Source organism: Macaca mulatta, chromosome 16, assembly GCF_049350105.2.
Source record: "Macaca mulatta isolate MMU2019108-1 chromosome 16, T2T-MMU8v2.0, whole genome shotgun sequence".
Lineage (NCBI taxonomy): Eukaryota > Metazoa > Chordata > Mammalia > Primates > Cercopithecidae > Macaca > Macaca mulatta.
Genome location: NC_133421.1, coordinates 86886862 through 86906309, shown reverse-complemented (window position 1 = coordinate 86906309; position 19448 = coordinate 86886862). Strand labels below are relative to the sequence as shown.

The 19448-nt window shown below is 44.3% G+C and overlaps 1 protein-coding gene and 1 pseudogene across 5 annotated transcripts in view; one reads left to right on the top strand and one right to left on the bottom strand.

Moving 5' to 3' along the window:
• The window catches only part of SEC14L1 (SEC14 like lipid binding 1), a 75595-nt gene that overhangs the window by 45093 nt on the left and 11054 nt on the right, over positions 1–19448 (bottom strand). The window contains exon 1 of one of the 5 annotated variants that reach the window (XM_077968856.1): positions 2273–2322. The gene's annotated coding sequence lies outside the window, so the exon portion shown is untranslated. 5 annotated transcript variants of the gene reach the window in all.
• On the top strand, positions 18989–19121 carry LOC114673363 (U4 spliceosomal RNA; annotated as a pseudogene).

The following is a 19448-nucleotide window of genomic DNA, read 5'->3' as shown; positions in this document are numbered from 1 at the left end:
TCAAGTCTTAAAATTTCTGCAAAACCAGGAAGGAACTATTTATACAGACTCCAAGTATGCTTTTGGAGTGGTCCACACCTTTGCAAAAATTTTAACAGAGCAAGGCCTCATTAACAGTAAAGGCCAAAACTTAGTCCATAGGGACATAATAATTCAAGTATTAGAAAATCTACAGTTGCCAGAAGAAATAGCTGTTGTTCATGTCCCAGGGCATCAAAGAAATCTTTCCTTTGGAAGCCGAGGGAATAATCTTGCTGACCAAATAGCCGAGCAAGCTGCCTCTTCCCCAGCGGGAACCCATTTTCCATTTAACTCCTTGTCTCCCTCCCCCAGCCGCGGTCCCCATCCTTTCCCATAATGAACAAGAAAAGTTAAAGGAAATAGGAGCCAAAGAAAGCTCAGAAGAAAAATAAATATTACCAGATGGGAGGGAAATGTTGTCTAAACCTCTCAAAAGAGATATGTTGTCTCAACTCCATCAAGGAACTCACTGAGGTCCCCAGGCTATGTGTGATGCCACTCTCAGAGTTTATGGGTATATAGAAATCTATACCCTTGCTAGGCAAATTGTGGATAGTTGTATAATATGCAAAAAAAAAAAAAAAAGTAATAAATCAACAAATAAGAGGCATCCCCTTGGGGGAAAAAACCCAGAGTTAAGGCCATTCCAAAAAATTCAAATTCATTATACTGAAATGCCCCCAGTAGGCCATCTTAACTATTTATTAGTAATAGCAGATCATCTCACCCACTGGGTAGAGGCCATCCCTTTCCCAAACATAACAGCTAAAAATGTAGTTAAAACTTATTAAAACAAATTATACCAAGGTTTGGAATTACAGAAAACACTGATTCAGACAATAGAACCCATTTTACTGCCCTCATTATTAAAGGACTCACTCAAACACTAGGAATAAAACGGGAATATCATATACCAATGCATCCAACCTCATCAGGAAAAGTAGAAAGAATGAACCAAGCTTTAAAAAATCATTTAACCCAATTAATTTTAAAAACTCACCTACCTTGGACAAAATGTCTTCCTATTGCCCTGTTCAGAGTCCAAACAGCCCCCCAAAAGGGCACTGGCCTCTCCCCTTATGAAATGCTTTATGGACTGCCTTACTTAAACTCTAATGTTGACATTCCCACTTTTGAAACAAAGGATCAATTCCTCAAAAACTATGTATCAGGTTTGTCTTCCACCTTTTCCTCTTAGGACTTAAGGCCTTTTAGCACAACTCCACCCCTTGAATTTCCAGTCCATCATCACCCGCCCAGGGATTACGTCCTCGTCAGAAGTTGGAAAGGAGAAAAACTCGAACCTACTCAGGAAGGACCTTATTTAGTACTTCTAACATCTGAAATGGCAGTCAGGACCACCAAAAAAGGTTGGACTCATCACACCCAAGTCAAAAGAGCACCATCCTCTCCAGAGTCATGCACTACGGTTCCAGGACCCACCCCAAACAGAGTAACATTAAAAAAGAAAGTTTAATCTGTCTCTTCCTCCTTATCTTCCTTTCCCCAGCTACCTCACATCTTATTATTAATATAACCAGATCTAGCTCCCCTCAAACCATTACTTTTAACGCTTGTCTTGTTATGCCTTGCGGGGATCTCCAAAGCTGGCCTCTTCAGAAAAGTACCTTTGCCCTTCCAGGATAAATAAAACTGCCTGTAGAACTGACTTTTGCACAGACTGAGCCTGATCCTATAACTGGTGGTTCTGTGATACTTGGGGAGATGTAATGTAGACCACCAAGTATCGAGGCTGGACCTCCTCAATAGGTTGTACCTCTCTAAAACCTTATATTCACTTTACCAAAGGTACAACCCCCGCCACTTGTCAACTCCAACAGTGTAACCCTGTGCAAATCTCTATTAATGTCCCCACTTCTACTGACACCAACCCCACTCTAGGTCATTTCTATGGCCTAGGAGCTAATATTCCTGGAAAGGACCCCACAGGATTCTTTGAAATGTGCTTCATTACTCCTCCACCCCCTTCACCTTCTTCTCCTTCTAAACCCTCTTCCAATCAAACAGCTGTTCTTTCGTACCCCATGACGAAACTGGGGCAATGAGGCATACAAGACTCTCTCACTGCTATTCCCCCAAGTTAAAGGCCCTGCAGGTCAGCCCCCAAGGGCCATCCGGCCTCCAGCTTCTGATGTTAATTTTACCTCGTGTCTCTCATGGCAGGGGAAAGATTAACGTCCCTCAGAGACCTAAAAGGGTGCCGTGAAACCAAGCCTTCCCAAGAGCTTACCAGTCAAGCTGCCTTTTGTCCATTCTCGAGCAAATGTATAGCGGTACTGTGGCAAACTACTGTTAGGCACTCTGCCTAGAAACTGGAGCAGCACTTGAGCCCTAGTCCAACTGGCCATCCCTTTCACTCTGGCATTCTAAAAACATAACAGGACAGAGGATTACAAAAAAAAAAAAAAAAGACAAAAAAGGGGGGGTTGCCCCTCATGGGTCTTTTAACCCTCACATTTATATAGATGCTATTGGGATCCCAGGAGGGGTACCAGATAAATTTAAAGCCTGAAACCAAATAGCTGCAGGATTCAGATTCAAATCTTCACTGTTCTGGTGGTCAACTATAAACAAAAATGTAGATTGGATAAATTACATTTACTATAATCAACAGCGGTTTGTCAATTACACAAAAGATGCCATTAAAGGGACAGCGGAACAATTAGGCTCCACCAGCCAAATGGCCTGGGAAAACAGAATAGCCCTTAACACAATGTTAGCAAAAAAAAAGGCGAAGCCTGTGTCATGATTGGAGTCCAATGCTGTACTTTCATCCTTAACAACACAGCTCCCAATGGAACAATTACGAAGGCTTTACAAGACCTTACCTCTCTATCAGATAAGTTAGCCAAAAATTCCAGAATAAACGACCCCTTCACAAGTCTCATGGAAAAGTGGTTTGGTAAACAAAAAGGGCTTATGACTTCAGTATTAACCTCTCTTGCAATTGTTACAGGTGTACTCGTTCTTGCAGGATGCTGCATCATGCCCTGTATCCACGGGTTAATGCAAAGACTTATAGGAACAGCTCTCACAGGCCGGGCGCAGTGGCTCATGTCTGTAATCGAAGCACTTTGGGAGGCCGAGGCGGGCAGATCACGAGGTCAGGAGATTGAGACCATCCTGGTTAACACGGTGAAACCCCGTTTCTACTAAAAATACAATAAATTAGCCGGGCGCGGTGGCAGGCGCCTGTAGTCCCAGCTACTCGGGAGGCTGAGGCAAAAGAATGGTGTGAACCCAGGAGGTGGAGCTAGGAGTGAGCCGGTATCGCACCACTGCACTCCAGCCTGGGCGAAAGAGTGAGACTCTGTCTCAAAAAAAGAAAAGAAAAGAAAAGAAAAGAAAAGACACAGCTCTCACAAAACCTCCCCACCTCTCCTCCTCTATACTCAAATAGGCTCTTGTTCCTAGGTGATCCAGAAGAACAGCAGAGCCAAATCATGTTAGAAAAAATGTGAAGAGAAAGAATTATCAAAAGACAAAGGGGGAAACTGCCAGAGATGATGAATTCCTCTTCAAAGGGTTTAATTGTGTAATGTCCTTGTTCTTTGTTCAGAAGCCCAACCTCCTTACACTCCCTTGTTTCTGGTCTCCAAACAATCCTCCTGCTCTTGTTGTGCCATGACACACTCAGACATATCCAGACATGCCTTGTACTGTAACGGACAGACCACTCCTACCCCCCCTTCTCTTACAAATCATGCATTTACCTATTAGAAAAAGTTTAAGTCTTAGCCAACTGGGATCAGTTTAGATTGTACAGTCCAACCCTAGCCAGTAGGGGAGGGACACAGGGACAGGAACTGCATTAGGGATAAAAATCCTTTCCCTCCTTTGTTCGGTGCGCTCTTGTGGTCGTTAACAGGTGGCACCTTTCTGCAGAAGTAAATTGCCCTGCTGAGAAATCCTTTGTCTCAATGCTGGTTTTTCTCTCCAGCACGCTTACTTGTTCCCAACACAAGGAACACTCTTGCCTTTGGGTAAGGGGACTACCCCGTGTCCCCTCCCCACTAAAAACTGTTTCATCACTCAATAAAACTTCCCGCCTTGTTCACTCGAGTGTCCACGTGCCTACTTCTTCCTGGTCATGAGACAAGAACCCAGACCTAGCTAAGGAGCAAAAAATCCTGCATCAATACCACACAAGATGTTAATAATAGGGAAATGTGTAAGGCAGAAGGAGAAGGTATATGGAAATTCTCTGTACTAGTTGCTCAATTTTCTGTATACCTGTAATTGCTCTAAAAAATAAACTCTATTAAATATGATAAAAAGAAACAAAAGCAATCAAGTAACACATTGGCCAAAGGTAAAAACCTATTGTGCTCATGGTGTAAGAAAACTGGCCAGGCGCAGTGGCTCACGCCTGTAATTCTAGCATTTCAAGAGGCCAAGGTGGGTGGATCACTTGAGGCCAGGAGTTTGAGACCAGCCTGGCCAGCATGGCGAATCCTCTTCTCTGCAAAAAATACAAAAATTAGCTGGGTGTGGTACTGCGTGCTTGTAATCCCAGCTACTCAAGTGGCTGAGAATCGCCTCAACCTGAGAGGTGGAGATTGCAGCAGTCGCACCACTGTCCTCTGGCCTGGGTAACAGAGGGAAACTCTGTCTCAAAAAAGAAAAGGAAAAAGAAAAGAAAGCAGAAAGACAAGCTTCTTTTAAGAACCTAGAAAAGTTTCTAACATTACTGATTCAACATTCACTCCCTTCTCCAACAGGCACAGTGCTGAGGACACACGAACACAAGACAAAGGCCCTATCCGGGAAGAGCTTTCATCTGGGGAGACACATCAGAGAGATGATCAAACCAACGTGTGTACATGGAGAGCCTAGTCACGCATGCACCCTAACCAGCTTCACAAAGATTACTGCATTTAATAGGTATAATCTTCATTTTTTTGTTTTTTGTTTTTGAGACCGAGTCTTGTTCTGTCATCCAGACTGTGATGCAATGGCACTATCTTCGCTCACTGCAACCTCCACCTCCCGGGTTCAAGCCATGCTCCTGCCTCAGTCTCTCAAGTAGCTGGGACTACAGGTGCTTGCCACCCAGCCTGGCTAATTTTTGTATTTTTAGTAGAGATGGGTATTCACCATGTTGGCGAGGCTGACCTCAAGTGATCCACCTGCCTCAGCCTCCCAAAGTGCTGGGATTACAGGCATGAGCCACCGCACCCGGCCCTTAATAGGTATAATCTTTCCATGAAATAAGTATTTCTCCCATTTTAAAATGAGAAATCAGAGGCTGAGAGGATTTGAACCCAGGTCTACCCCACTCCAGTTACCATTCTATTTCAGAGCACAGGCTTTAAAAGAGGCAGATCTGGCTTCAAATCCCAGTTCCACCATTAAAAGTGGTCCTTGGGGAGGCTATTTAATTTCATTAAGCTTTAATTTCTTCATCTTCTTCAACTTACAGCATTGTTGAAAGATTAAATAAGAAAACAAAGTGTTTGGCAGGCCCTGACACAGAACAAGTATGGGGACGGGCACGAGGGCTCAGGCCTATAATCCCAGCAATTTGGGAGGCCAAGGTGGGAGGATCACTTGAGCCCAGGAGTTCAAGACCAGCCTGGGCAACATAGCAAGATCTCATCTCAAAAACAAACAAACAAAAGAGTAAGTACAATACTCAATAAGTATGGCTACTGTTTCATGCGGCACATGGACCTCTCAAGGAGGAAGATACTACTGGCAACGAAGTAAAGCCGCTGTTAGGCCCACAGTCCAGGAACCAGCTGAGCTCTGCACAAGATGAGGAGGGGGACCTTCTGAATGCAAACAGCTTAAAACACTAAATATTTTCATTGGACATTTATCTTTTCCACTAAACTTTGAAATGCACCAAATAAAACCCATGTGTTCACCACACTAAAATAATTATCTCACTCGAGACCCTAAAAATACAAGATGTAAATCTCACAAGACTTTGTTAGAAACCAGTTATTTTAAGTATATAATTAGCTGACTAAAAAAAGGAACTAGGTATAAATAACAGCATATTAGGTCTCCTGCCTTCCACAGAGAAAAGAAAAGGCCAAAGGAAGATAATGGCAAAAAAATGATCATACTTCAGTTCAGGCACTGAGAATAGCACGCTCCCTTTATAATATAAATTGTGAAAGGAAAATAAATCTTGGGGCCCCCAAATCACTAAGCTAAAAGGAAAAGTCAAGCTAGGAGGCAAACCCGCTTCCACTCCACTCAAAGCCACCCCTCTACTCACTGAGAAAAATGCTAAATACTTCTGGCTGCCTCTCTTACCTACCTGCCACCTGGAGACCCCTCCCTGCTTCGAGTTGTCCCGCCTTTCTGGACAGAACCAATGTACATCTTACATATGTTGATTGAGGTCTCACGTCTCCCTACGATATATAAAACCAAGCTGTGCCCTGACCACCTTGGACACATGTTGTCAGGACCTCCTGAGGCTGCAGCGTAAAAGGTGCACGTCCTCAACCTTGGCAAAATAAACTTTCTAAATTAATGAAGACCTGTCTCAGATATTCGGGGTTCACAGAATAGAGAAAATACAGAGGAAATATATGGATTTAGTTATCTAATTCACTGATTAGCTACAGTATACTATATTCGGTTGACAGGAGAAAACATGGCCCTGAAGATAAATATCAGTCAAGTGGAAAGGGAACTTTCATAAAACAAATGAAGGAGAAGGGGTACTGAGTAACAGGATGTTCTCTGCAGAGGTTTCCGTTACAGGTAGCCCTGAATCTGGCTTCTAATGGCATTAACGTTTTCCACAGAATAAGGAAACCCGATCTACTTGGAAAAGAAAGATTGCATGTCAGGAAGCGAATTGCTCAGCTCCATTGTGGCCTGAATAAATGTAAACATGAGACTGTTATTCCCACAGTTCTGGGAGGTCATCTACTATCCTCAGGACAAAAGCTTTCTCCGCCACACAATTATCTGCCAGACTCCACACTGCACCAGTATCTACGGCCTTCAGCTATTTTAAGCCCAGCTTTCCTAGCAACTTCCTCCCACTCCCCACCACCACCCTCACCCACACCCACCCAATTATCATGTCTGCCCGGCTATCCAAGTGTCCTTTCCCTCCACTCCTCCAGCACTGTCATTCTAGGACTAAGACACAAACCGGGGAGGCATACGGCAGAGCAAATTAGAGCCTGGGCTCTCGTGTCAATGGACCTTGATTTGGATCCCAGCTGAACAACCGGGAAACAAAGGCCTCCTGTCCAAGTAAACAGAATGAAAGCCACCAACAAAGATGGAGCGCTGGGAAAAAGGGTTACTGCCCAGCAGGGAGACGGATCAGACCAGACAGAGCAAAAGGGAGAAGAGGTGGTGGGAAATAGGGAGGTTTTTCAAAAATTGAGTTTAATTGACCAAATTGGGCAGTCCCCCCTCAAACCAGAATTGGTTCAGAGTGATTCCCAGAGAGGTCTTTTAAAGCAAAGACTGCAAACTGGCCCCATTAGGAATTACGAAAGCCAAGTTCCTGAGCGCTGTGGGCTGATGGCCTCCAGATAGGCACAGGCGCCCTGCCTGCTCAGGGGCACGGCACCCGGTCAGCCCATACCACTGTCAGCAGGTGAGGCAGCCAGGTCAGGGCAATCACTTGGTAACCGATTTCAACCTGTTTCTTCACTTGTAAAGTGGGATAAAAGAGCCTACCCACAAAGTAAGTGTGGGCAATAAATGAGATACTGCCACACAAGCACTCTCTAAATGTTGTTCCTAGACCTCTTATATGTTAAGTATTTTGCAAATTGCGGTTCAGTGGCAAGATCTCTGGCTGCCACCCAGGAGCCCAGGCTCCTCTGCAGGCCAAGGAGTATCATCTTCACCCTGGGCTTGTCAAGGTCAAATAAAAATAAAGAGCTGAATCCCTAAAACAGTTTCATTTGGGAAAAGAGAATTGCAAGTTGGGGCATAGAGAGAGACCAGGGTGCTCTTCGGTATGTTTGAAGAAAAAACAGAAGGTTGGGGGTTTAACGAGAAAGAGAAATGTCACTCATCTACGAGGCCCTGCTGCGAGTCGCTCCTTTGATCTTAAAGAAACTGGACAGCATATGAAGACTGAATATCCATGTGAATGCGTGACACGAAGAACCTGGTGACAGCATCTGCTCTCTGCATGTGAACAGGCTCAGAAGGGTCTGAGGGACTCTCTGAATGAACTTAAAACTTCTGCCTGTTAAGAACAAGTTTGACTCTGGTAAATGGCCTTCGTAGCTAAACTATAAAACCAAAGAGGAGGGAAGGGGAGGAAAACAAGAATGAAAAACAAAAGAAAGAAAAGCAAGAAAGGTGACATACTGTTTTGAAAACTCATTGGTACTAGTGAAGTTTCTGGGAGCTGGCAAGCTCTGACTGATGAGTGAGTGACGGCGCTGAGAACAACCAGTCTTAGAGTCACAGCAGTTATTTCAGCAGCAAGGAGGTAACACTGGTTTTAAAGTTACAGCAGGTCACTCTGGCAGCCGGCCTTCAAGATAATGCCGGGGCAGACGCTCTGTGTCCCAGCTTTTCTTCTTCCCTGGTCTCTCGACTCTAGTTTAGTTGGGTGTGACAGGGTAAGTCCAATTCATATCATCGATCTTCACGGACTGTATACTTGCTGAGAGCAGAACTCAAGGGGCTCAGTTGTCACTGCAAGCTCCAGACCAAGCACAGTGGCAGGAGCTACGTCAATCCCCTCCAGAAAATAACAAAGAGCCCAGGAGGCAGAGGCTGCTGGAGAATTGTCCCATTGGCCGATGGCATACCGAACTCCCGTCTCCCTGGTACATGGCCAATATTCTCAAACTAAATAGCTTTGAGTGCTTTAAACTTTTAAAGTTAAAAATATGATATAGTTTTATGTGAGGATAGTAACAACACCTACAAAGCACTCCAAAATATCCTTCATGAAAAAGAAAACATGACTATGAGAATTCACAATACTTTTTTTTTTTTTGAGACGGAGTTTTGCTCTTGTTGCCCTGGCTGGAGTGCAATGGCACCACCTCGGCTCACCGACACCTCCACCTCCCCGATTCAAGTGATTCTCCTGCCTCAACCTCCCGAGTAGCTGAGATTACAGGCATGCACCACCACACCCAGCTCATTTTGTATTTTTAGTAGAGATGGGGTTTCTCCATGTTGGTCAGGCTGGTCTCAAACCCCCAACCTCAGGTGATCCACCTGCCCTGGCCTCCCAAAGTGCTGGGATTACAGGCGTCAGCCACCGCGCCTGGTCCACAACGTATTTTTTAACCTTTCCACCATATGGTAATAATGCAGTCAAAATACACGTCATGTTCATTTCCACAGATGTAAATACCACCCCGAAGAAACTGAAGACACTGTCATTTCTATTTTCCATTCTCATCTCAGCCTTACCAGTCAATATCAACTTCAGTTAAAATGACTATCAAATCAGTACTAATTTGATTCCTTGCATTGAAGGGTTGCCCATATTTTAAAATACTTGAGCCACAATAAGGAGCCGATAGGGCGAAGCGACCATCTGTGGGATTATGACTGAACGCCTTCAAGTCAGAATTCCACTCAGGCAGACGGGTACAGCAGTGCCCGCAGGGCCTCGATTGGCCTCCAACGGCCTCGGACAGCCGGTCCCTCCCCCACCGCGTGCCAGGACCAGGGTCCGGTGCAGAGAGCCCCTCGTCCTGGGAAATGCAGCCGCCCCCTCGCCCGTTGGGCCACCCCTGTTCGTGGGGAACCTGGCTCCAAACCATTCGTAGACGACCTGCAGAATTCAGGGTCGGGGATTCGTACGTAGCAGAGCAGCTCCGTCACTGCGATCTATTGAAAGTCAGCCCTCGACACAAGGGTTTGTTTAAAAAAAAGAAGAAAGAAGAAAAGAGAGAGAGAGAGAGAGGGAGGGAGACAGAGAGAGAGGGAGAGAGGGAAGGAGGGAGGGAGGGAGCAAGCAAAACAAAACAAATAAAAATTAAAATACAGTACTTGAGTCAACCAGGCACTCGCATTAAACACAAATAGGATAACAAGGATGTTTATTCCCCTCCCCTCCTTAACTTCTGTTTTAAAAAAAAAAAAAAATTTAAGGACCTAGCTGATTTGGATTCATGAAAGTAAAGCAAAATCTCTATGGCAAAGAAATCCTTTATGAAGCTTGAGTAATGCACAAACCCTCCTTTTAAATGAGAAATGTTTCCTTGAACCTTTAATGTTGACCAGTTATTCTTTTCCCTTTGCAGAACTCAGTCTATTGACCAGTTATTTTTATTTTTATTATTATTATTTTTTTGAGACAGAGTCTCGATTTATTGCCCAGGCTGGAGTGCAGTGGCACAATCACAGCTCACTGCAACCTCCACCACTCCCCACCCTCGCGGCTCAAGTGATTCTCTCGCCTTAGCTGCCCTAGTAGCTGGGATTACAGGCGGGTGCCACGACACCCAGCTAATTTTTGTATTTTTAGTACAGACAGGGTTTCAGCATGTTAGCCAGACTGGTCTCAAACTCCTGACCCCCAGTGATCTGCCTGCCTCAGCCTCCCAAAGGATTGGGATTCTAGGTGTAAGCCACCTTGACTGGTCAGTTATTTTTATTATAACGTTACTTAAATAGGTGCAAACAGTTTCAAAAACAAAAAAACTCATGCAATTATAAAATGTGAACGATGTACACTTAATGGGGAAAATGACAATTTGTTGAAGACCAATTTCCCCTTCAAAATGAATATGGAACTGAACCGGAGGGGCACAGCTTCTTTCAAACTGGGCAGAAGCTGTCTGATGACTCACTACTCTCATCATTTTACTCTATTTAAATCTATATTTGTACAGCTCCCCATCTGCAAAGTTAAGTACCCCAGTCTCTAGTTGGCTCAAATACATCATTTACATAGTAATTTCATCCCTATTCTTTTTGTATTTACTTTCACCCATGAAAATAGTATTATTTGTTGCACACAAAAAATAAAAGCCACGCATGTGCTGATGGTACTCAGCTGTAAGCATGCTACACAGATGATCTCAAAGTGCCTATGTAGTTTTTCCATTATCAAAATAAAAGTACAAAGACAACCAATCCCCGCTACAGAATTAAAGACACCAGTTAGAAAAAAATGGAAGCATACATATCTTTAGATAAAAATCTTTATACTTAAGATGCCTGATCTCCGTCAATATATCTTGAATGTCAAATGCTTTGCATGCCACAATTGCTTAAGCCCTAGGCAAACAAGAATGTCTACAGGGCCATGAAAGGTTTTATTTCTCTTTGCTTTTCATGCATTTAAAGCAATCACATGATACTGAAAGCATCCAACGGAAACCAAAATATGCATGATATTCAAAAACCATTCCTAATCTGAAATTTTTTTGGTCTAATAAAGAGCAAACTGAGTATAAATCTCTCTCTAACAACAAAATAGCAGTGTGCATATTCCCCTTCAGATTCGCTTGGACTTGGCAGAATACGGTTTTACTTTCCAGAGTGTAAAAGAGAAATTTATGGACTTCAGAAAAGCATTTGGTGTTCTAGGGAACTGCAGCTGTCAGCTTTTAAAGATGCCATGTGTTTGCCCACATAAAAGAATGCAATGAGCTATGGAAATATTATCTGGTTTCATGAACCAGAATAATAACTCCGCAGAGTCATAGGCTGCCAATAGGAGTGGTTTAATCCACCAGGAAAATATTGATCATTCACTATTTATTAAATATCTACTGTGCGGGTTGTACCTCATAGACCTTGAAGCACTTAAAATTTAAATCACACTCTGAAGAACAAAGAAAAGAAAATCAGGAGTAACACTATGACTTGAACACTTAACAGGGTAGGGTCATCTGTAGAATTCTCTATCTTCTCTACCACCTCCATTCCCTCAACACAGGAGTTCACGCTTTTATTTAAGAGAGTCACCACTCAGCTCATCATTCCACAACGGCTTTTACACGCTATTCTTTCTTTGTTAAAAAATTAACAACGGCAATCATCAGATGTAAATTAAAGCTGTATTTTCAACAGATGGAATAAAATAGTGGTTGAATTCCTCAAGGAACTTGTCTTTTGGATCTGGAATCTATCAAACATAAAAGACAAGGGCCAGGAACAGTGGCTCATGCCTGTAATCCCAGCACTTTGGGAGGCCAAGGCAGGCGTATCACAAGATCAGGAGTTCAAGACCAGTGTGGCCAATATGGTGAAACCGTGTCTCTACTAAAAATACAAAAATTAGCCGAGCTTGGTGGCAGGCGCCTGTAGTCCCAACTACTTGGGAGGCTGAGGAAGAAGAATCGCTTGAACCTGGGAGGCTGAGGTTGCAGTGAGCCGAGATCGTGCCACTGTACTCCAGCCTGGGCAACAGAGCAACACTCTGTCTCAAAAAGAAAAGAAAAGAAAAGAAAAGAAAAGAAAAGAGGCCGGGTGTGGTGGCTCATGCCTGTAATCCCAGCACTTTGGGAAGCCCAGGCAGGCCAATCGCCTGAGGTCAGAAGTTTGAGACCAGCCTGGCCAATAGGGCAAACCCCCATCTATACTAAAAATGCAAAAATTAGCCAGGTGTGGTGGCTCACACTTGTAATCCCAGCTACTTGGGAGGCTGAGGCAGGAGAATTGCTTGAACCCGGGAGGTGGAGGCTGCAGTGAGCCGAAATTGTGCCACTGCACTCCAGCCTGGGTGACAGAGTAAGAGTCTACCTCAGAAAACAAAAAACAAAAAACAAAAAAACACTACAGCTGGGCGGATCACATGAAGCCAGGCATTCTAGACCAGCCTGGCCGACAGGGTGAAACCGCATCTCCACTAAAATTACAAAAATTAGCTGGGCATGGTGGTGCACATTTGTAATCCCAGCTACTCGGGAGGCACGAGAATTGCTTGAGTCCAGGAGGCGGAGGTTGCAGTGAGCCGAGATCATGCCACTGCACTCCAGCCTAGGCAACAGAGTGAGACTGTCTCAAAAAAAAAAAAAAAGAAAGAAAAAAAGAAAGAAAGCTATAAAATTAATTTAAATTTTAAAAATGTACAATACAGACAACAGCCAAAAGGTGGAAACAACCCAGTGTCCATCGATAAGTGAATGGATGAGCAGAATGTGGCAGACACAATTGAGTACGATTCACCCCTGAAGAGGAAGGGAATTCTGCACATGCTAAAACACAAATGAACCTTGAAGACATTAGGCTAAGTGAAAAAACCCAGTCACACACAAAGTCAAGTACTGTGTCATTCTACCCATAAGAGGTGCCGAGTAGTCAAATTTATAGGGACAGACAGAATGGTGGCTGCCAGGGGCTGGGGAAAGGAAGAATGGGGAATGAGTGTTTCATGGGGACAGAGCTTCAGTTTGGGGAGATGAGAAAGTTCTGGAGCTGGATGGTGGTGGTGGCTGCACAACGATGTGAATTTAATTAGTGCCACTGAACTCTGCACTTAAAAGTGGTTACAGGCCAGGCGCGATGGCTCATGCCTGTAATCCCAGCACTCTGGAAGGCCAAGGAGGGTGGATTATGAGGTCAGGAGTTCGAGACCAGTCTGGCCAATATGGTGAAACCCCATCTCTACTAAAAACACAAAAATAAAAGTTATGGCCAGGCACAGTGGCTCATGCCCAGCCCACATGCTTGTAAATATAACGTGGACATCGCTAAATAAACTCAAGAACAGCAATTTGGAGAAGTACATAAAGCAGTCTCCTTCTAGTGTATGTTAAATCCGTCACATGAAAACATGATGTAATAAGAGCCTATTTATACAGCCTGTTGAAAAAATCATTCCTCTGAAAAACTTTTAAATAAAAGTTATGGCCAGGCGCAGTGGCTCATGCCTGTAATCCCAGCACTTTGGGAGGCCAAGGCAGGCGATCACGAGGTCAGGAGTTTGGGACCAGCCTGATCAACATGGTGAAACCCCGTCTCTACTAAAAATACAAAAATCAGCCAGGCATGGTGGTGCATGCCTGTAATCCCAGCTACTCAGGAGGCTGAGGCAGGAGAATCGCTTGAACCTGGGAGATGGAGGCTGCAGTGAGCCGAGATCATGCCACTGCACTCCAGCCTGGGCAACAGAGCAAAACTCCGTCTCAAAAAAAAAAAAAAAGTTATAATGGAAACCACCCTCCTTTCTTCCTGTCCCATGTACTACAAATTCAAATGATGCAAATCCACACCAGGGGTTCTCCGGGCTGAAGAGGCATAAGAATCACCTGGAAGGCTTGCAAAGCCACAGACTGCGGGACCCACCTCCAGGAATTCTGACTCAGTGAAGAATTAGGATTCGGAACTCTTCGAATTTACATTCTAAACCAACTTTGTGTGAAGAAAATTCAAATGAAGGTAATAGGTGTTTGGAGAAGAGCTTTCTAAATATTAATGCCATAAATCCTGCAACATACCACTGACCACTTAAATCAATTTACTTCTTAAAATATGTACTTGTAGCTTTTAGTTCTGGCCTTGTTTTTTAATACACACACAAGCATTAAACTAGGAAAAAGAAAAGAAACATACACATTTTGTGATTAGGCCTACCTCACGTTATAGAATAACTTATTAATTAAGAAAACAAGAATTATGTAATAACTCTTGGGTTTTAAATTTGGAGAAATCTTAAAATCAGATTACCATTCTACCAGAATCAAGAATTTTACTTAAAATAAATTTATGTTCCATAGGAGAACCAAAGAAATAGGATTTTGTATATACTTTGTATTCATCACTACAGGAGAAAAGCCACTCAAAACGCTAAGTGACACATAAACCAGGACACGCTTTTCAGGCAACTAGAGGGATTATAAGCTTCAGTTCACTGAACTATTTTACTCACAAAACATGATTTGCATCAGATTCTTTTGAACCATAAACAGTAAACACACCTGACCAAAAGACTATGTTCCAATGTAGCCTTTTTTCAAAATTTTCATTATGTCATGGGATTAGAGTAAAAAAAAAAAAAAAAACAAAATTTCACTGACAGAGTACAAGTGATGCAAGAAACAAAAACATACACTGCAAGACCCATCTACTCTTCAGAGAAATTTTTTTTTTTTTTTTTAAGACTGAGTCTCGCTCTGTTGTCCAGTCTGGAGTGCAGTGGTATGATCCTGGCTCACTGCAACCTCAGCCTCCTGGGTTCAAGCAATTCTCGTGCCTCAGTCTCCCCAGTAGCTAGGATTACAGATGTGCGCCACCACGCCCAGCTAATTTTTGTATTTTTAGTAGAGACGGGGGTTTCACCATGTTGGCCAGGTTGGTCTCGAACTCCTGACCTCAAGTGATCCACCCGCCTCGGCTTCCCAAAGTGCTGGGATTACAGGTGTGAGCCACTGCACTTGGCCAAGAAATCCGTTTTTGAGGGCACGACGATTTGATTCTCACCCTGGGAACACTGGCAGTTGCAGGGAAGGTGACAGAGAGAGGCAGAGAGACCAGTGGAGTGTCAGGACCCTACAGCGGCTGCCAGTGCACAGAAAGGACTCTCTACCAGGAGCAGCTGCACGCGGCCAGCTAGACCCAGCCCGGTGAGAAAGGAGGAGAGGTGTTCCAGGCAGTATGTGGTCAAGGCACCAAGACCTGACAAAAAATGGTATACCTAGGAAACGGCAAGAAATTCGACACAATTAGACTGTGCAGTGGGTGTGGAGGCCTGGCCGTAGAGAGGAGGCTGCAGGGACAGGCAGAAGGCCAATGACAAAGGATTCTGGGAGCCAAGCTTAAGCTGGGAACCTCATCTCAAAGATGAGGTGCATGGACTGGGCAAAGTGGTTCACGCCTGAAATTCCAGCTACTCGGGAGGCTGAGGCAGGAGGGAGGCGGAGGCTGCAGTGAGCTGAGATGGTGCCACTGCATTCCAGGCTGGGCGACAGAGCGAGATTCTGTCTCAAAAAATTTAAAAAAAAAATAAATAAAGATGAGGTACAGCCACTTCATTATTTGAGACTTGCAGGCAGCAGAGTCAGGTTTACAATGCACTGACCTCTCTGGCAGCAGCCCCGAGGAAGAGCAGAAGAGTGAGGGGTAGACTCAGGGTCCAGAGGCTGTTGTCGGGAGGAGTGGTCTGGGGCTAAGCCACCAAGGCTACAGAACAGCAAAGAGAGCGCCCATCCAGGAGACATCTCTGCCAGCTCCCATCTGGGCACCACCAAGACTGAGGGGTGAGGAGGGAAGGCTGCCAGGGATGCCTGGGTTTCTGCTCTGCGGGTAAGGTACCTGTGAGGCCGAGCATCTAAAGCAGCAGCTCAGGGGAAAGGGAGAGCTTCCGAGTGGTGTTTTATTGGTTCGGTTTTTACTGGGGTGGGTGGGTGTGGTGGGTGTTTGTTTCTGGTGGGGTGTGTTTGCTGCGCAGGCAGGAGGAGATGAGCTCTGTTTCAGAGGCATGAAATCTGCCTGGGACAGTGAAATGGAGATGTCTAGCAGGCAGATGGTTTGGAGTTTGGAAGCTCCTGGGGAGTATCTCGGGTGAAGATAAAGCTTTGAGACCTTTGGTTTACAAAGTGACAGGTGAAGCCACAGGTTTAAATGGGGCTGCCCAGTTAAGAGCCAGACAGCTATGCCTCAAAGAGCATTAACTGCTCATTAAAACACCTATTATTGCCAGAAAATGCAAAATATACAACTGGGGGTCCCCAAACAGCAAAAGCAGAGGAAAAGGAACAAACCGTCCGTCTGCACCTTAATAAGGCAAGAAAGTGGAATAAAGAAAGTCCAAATCAGAAGGGGAAGGCCGCACACCTAAAAGGAAAAGAAGTAAGGATGCAGCCATCTACTGAAATACACAAGACATTTACAAACTGGATGCTTATCAGTACCTCGGATACTCTACTGATACACCTGGCAGTACAGATCACTGAAAAACAGGTCAGATTTCTGAATGGAAAATGGATCCAGTACATATAAAGACACACACAGCAATTATTTTATATATTGATCCATAATTACAGAGAGAGACTTTCCTTAAAAAAAAAAAAGGGGGGGGGGCGGGGAAGGGCCCAGCAGAGTCCTCCCTCGGTATCTGTAGGGGACTGGTTCCAGGATGACCCTCCAATCCCAAAACCCGTGGATGCCCAAGTCCCTGATATAAAAATGGAGAGGCATTTACATTTTATATTTACCCTACACACATCCTCTCATATACACAGACACACATCTTTTAGATACAGGGCCTCGCTCTGTTCACACAGGCCAGAGTGGCACAGTCATAGCTCACTGCAGCCTCAAACTCCTAGGCTCAAGCAGTCCTCCTGTCTCAAGTCTCCTGAGCAGCTAAGACTACGGGCATGCGCCACCACACCCAGCTCATTTTTCGAAAAATTTATCATAGAGACAGGGTCTTGCTATGTTGCCCAGGCTGGTCTCAAACTACTGGCCTCAAGTGATTGTCCCGCCTTGGCCTCCCAAAGCACTGGGATTACAGACGTGAGCCACCACAACCAGCCCTCCCATATATTTTAAATTCTCTCTACATTACTTATAATACAAAATACAATGTAAATGCTATGTAAATAGTTGTTACATGTGTTTTATTCATATTATGTTTTATTGTTACGTTGTTTTTATTGTTTCTCCTGAACATTTCTGATCCATGGTTGGTTGTATCTGTGGGTACAGAACACGAGGATACAGAGGGCTGCTGTCCTCTTAACATCAAACTGTATCTTTCAAGTCCTCTTAACATCAAACTGTATCTTTCAAGAAAATTACAACGCAGTATATGCTTCTTGTTACAACATGCCAAATAATTCCACTAGAACTATACAAAAATGTCTGCTTAACTAGCATACAGGTCAAAAATCAAGAGAGATGGATCAATTATAACATCTGCCAACCAAAATCCTCTCTACGGTGAACTTCTCTGGGGAAGCTTCCCCAGGCGGCCCAAGAGCCCTATCCAGAGATCTAATAAAACAGACAACAGAAAAGGGCAAGGACTGACTGCCCAGCACAACTGGGCACCTCGGACCACAAACACCACCCACCTCCTCAACCCTAGGCCAGACTCCTGCCAAGCGCCTGCTGCGTGCACTACACAGAAACGCTGCCAATAAATTAATCCCTCTCACCTGCTTTCAGTACAAAATATGAGGACCCATTCAGTGGGTTAAAAAGTAACTATAAAAATAAATAAATAAGGAGTAACCATAAATAGAATGGCCCAGTTTAATTTGGGAAAAAAAAAATCTTGCATCTTATTTGCAATTCAAAATTACATAGAATAATCCTAGGAAGAAGGGGGGAGCAGCTGGTTTTAACTATTAGTTTCCATCTCTGCCAGCAAATGTTTAAACGAACTGCTAGCCAGGCTCAGTGGCTCATGCCTGTAACCCCAGCATTTTGGGAGGCCGAGGAGGGTGGATCACTTGAGGTCAGGAGTTTGAGACCAGCCTGGCCAACATGGTGAAACCCCGTCTGTACTAAAAATACAAAAATTAGCCGGGTGTAGTGGCACATGCCTGTAGTCCCGGCTACCCGGAGGCTGAGGCAGGAGAATCGCTGAAACCCGGGAGGCGGAGGTTGCAGTGAGCCAAGATTGTGCCACTGCACTCCAGCCTGGGTGACAAGAGTGAAACTCTGCCTCAAAACATAATAATAATAGATACATAAAGAGAACTGCTAAAGGGTGGCTGCACTGATTGAATTTAGGTCCGCACCTTCTCCTTACAACCTATTTGCTATAAGGAACAATTAAATCAGCAAAAGGTTAAGGTAACTGAACAGGACAAATGACCCAGTTTCTCTAACAAATCAATGGCATGAAAGGAAACAAAAGGAAAGGGAGAATGTTAGAGAATAAAGGAGACCCAGGAAACATAATAACCAAATACAAACGGTTTTATTTGAAGCAGGATCCAAGCAACTTACAAAAGACATTTTTTAGACAAGTGAGAAAATATGAACATGGACAGTGCATTAGATGAAATCAGGCATTATTACTACTTTTGTTAGGTGTGATACCAACATGGTGGGTTTTTTTAAAAAGGAAAAAAGGCTCTTTGCACAGTGGCACTATCATAGTCAATGACGTTTACCCGAGGCACGATTATTGCTAATTGAAAACTTCCCAATACCACAAGACAACTTGCAATAGAGCTGGCACTGGCCATTTCCTTTTTCTTTTGAGATGAAGTCTCGCTCTGTCGCCTAGGGTGGAGTGCAGTGGCATGACCTCAGCTCACTACAACCTCTGCCTTCCGGGTTCAAGCGATTCTCCTGCCTCAGCCTCCCAAGTAGCTGGGATTACAGGTGCCTGCCACCACACCCAGCTAATTTTTGTATTTTTAGTAGAGACAGGGTTTCACCATGTTGGCTAGGCTGGTCTCAAACTCCTGACCTCAAATGATCCACCCACCTCAGCCTCCCAAAGGGCTGGGATTACAGGCATGAGCCACTGTGCCCAGCCTGCACTGGCCATTTCTGACAGTCTCTATGGAGACTGAATATAAAAGGTT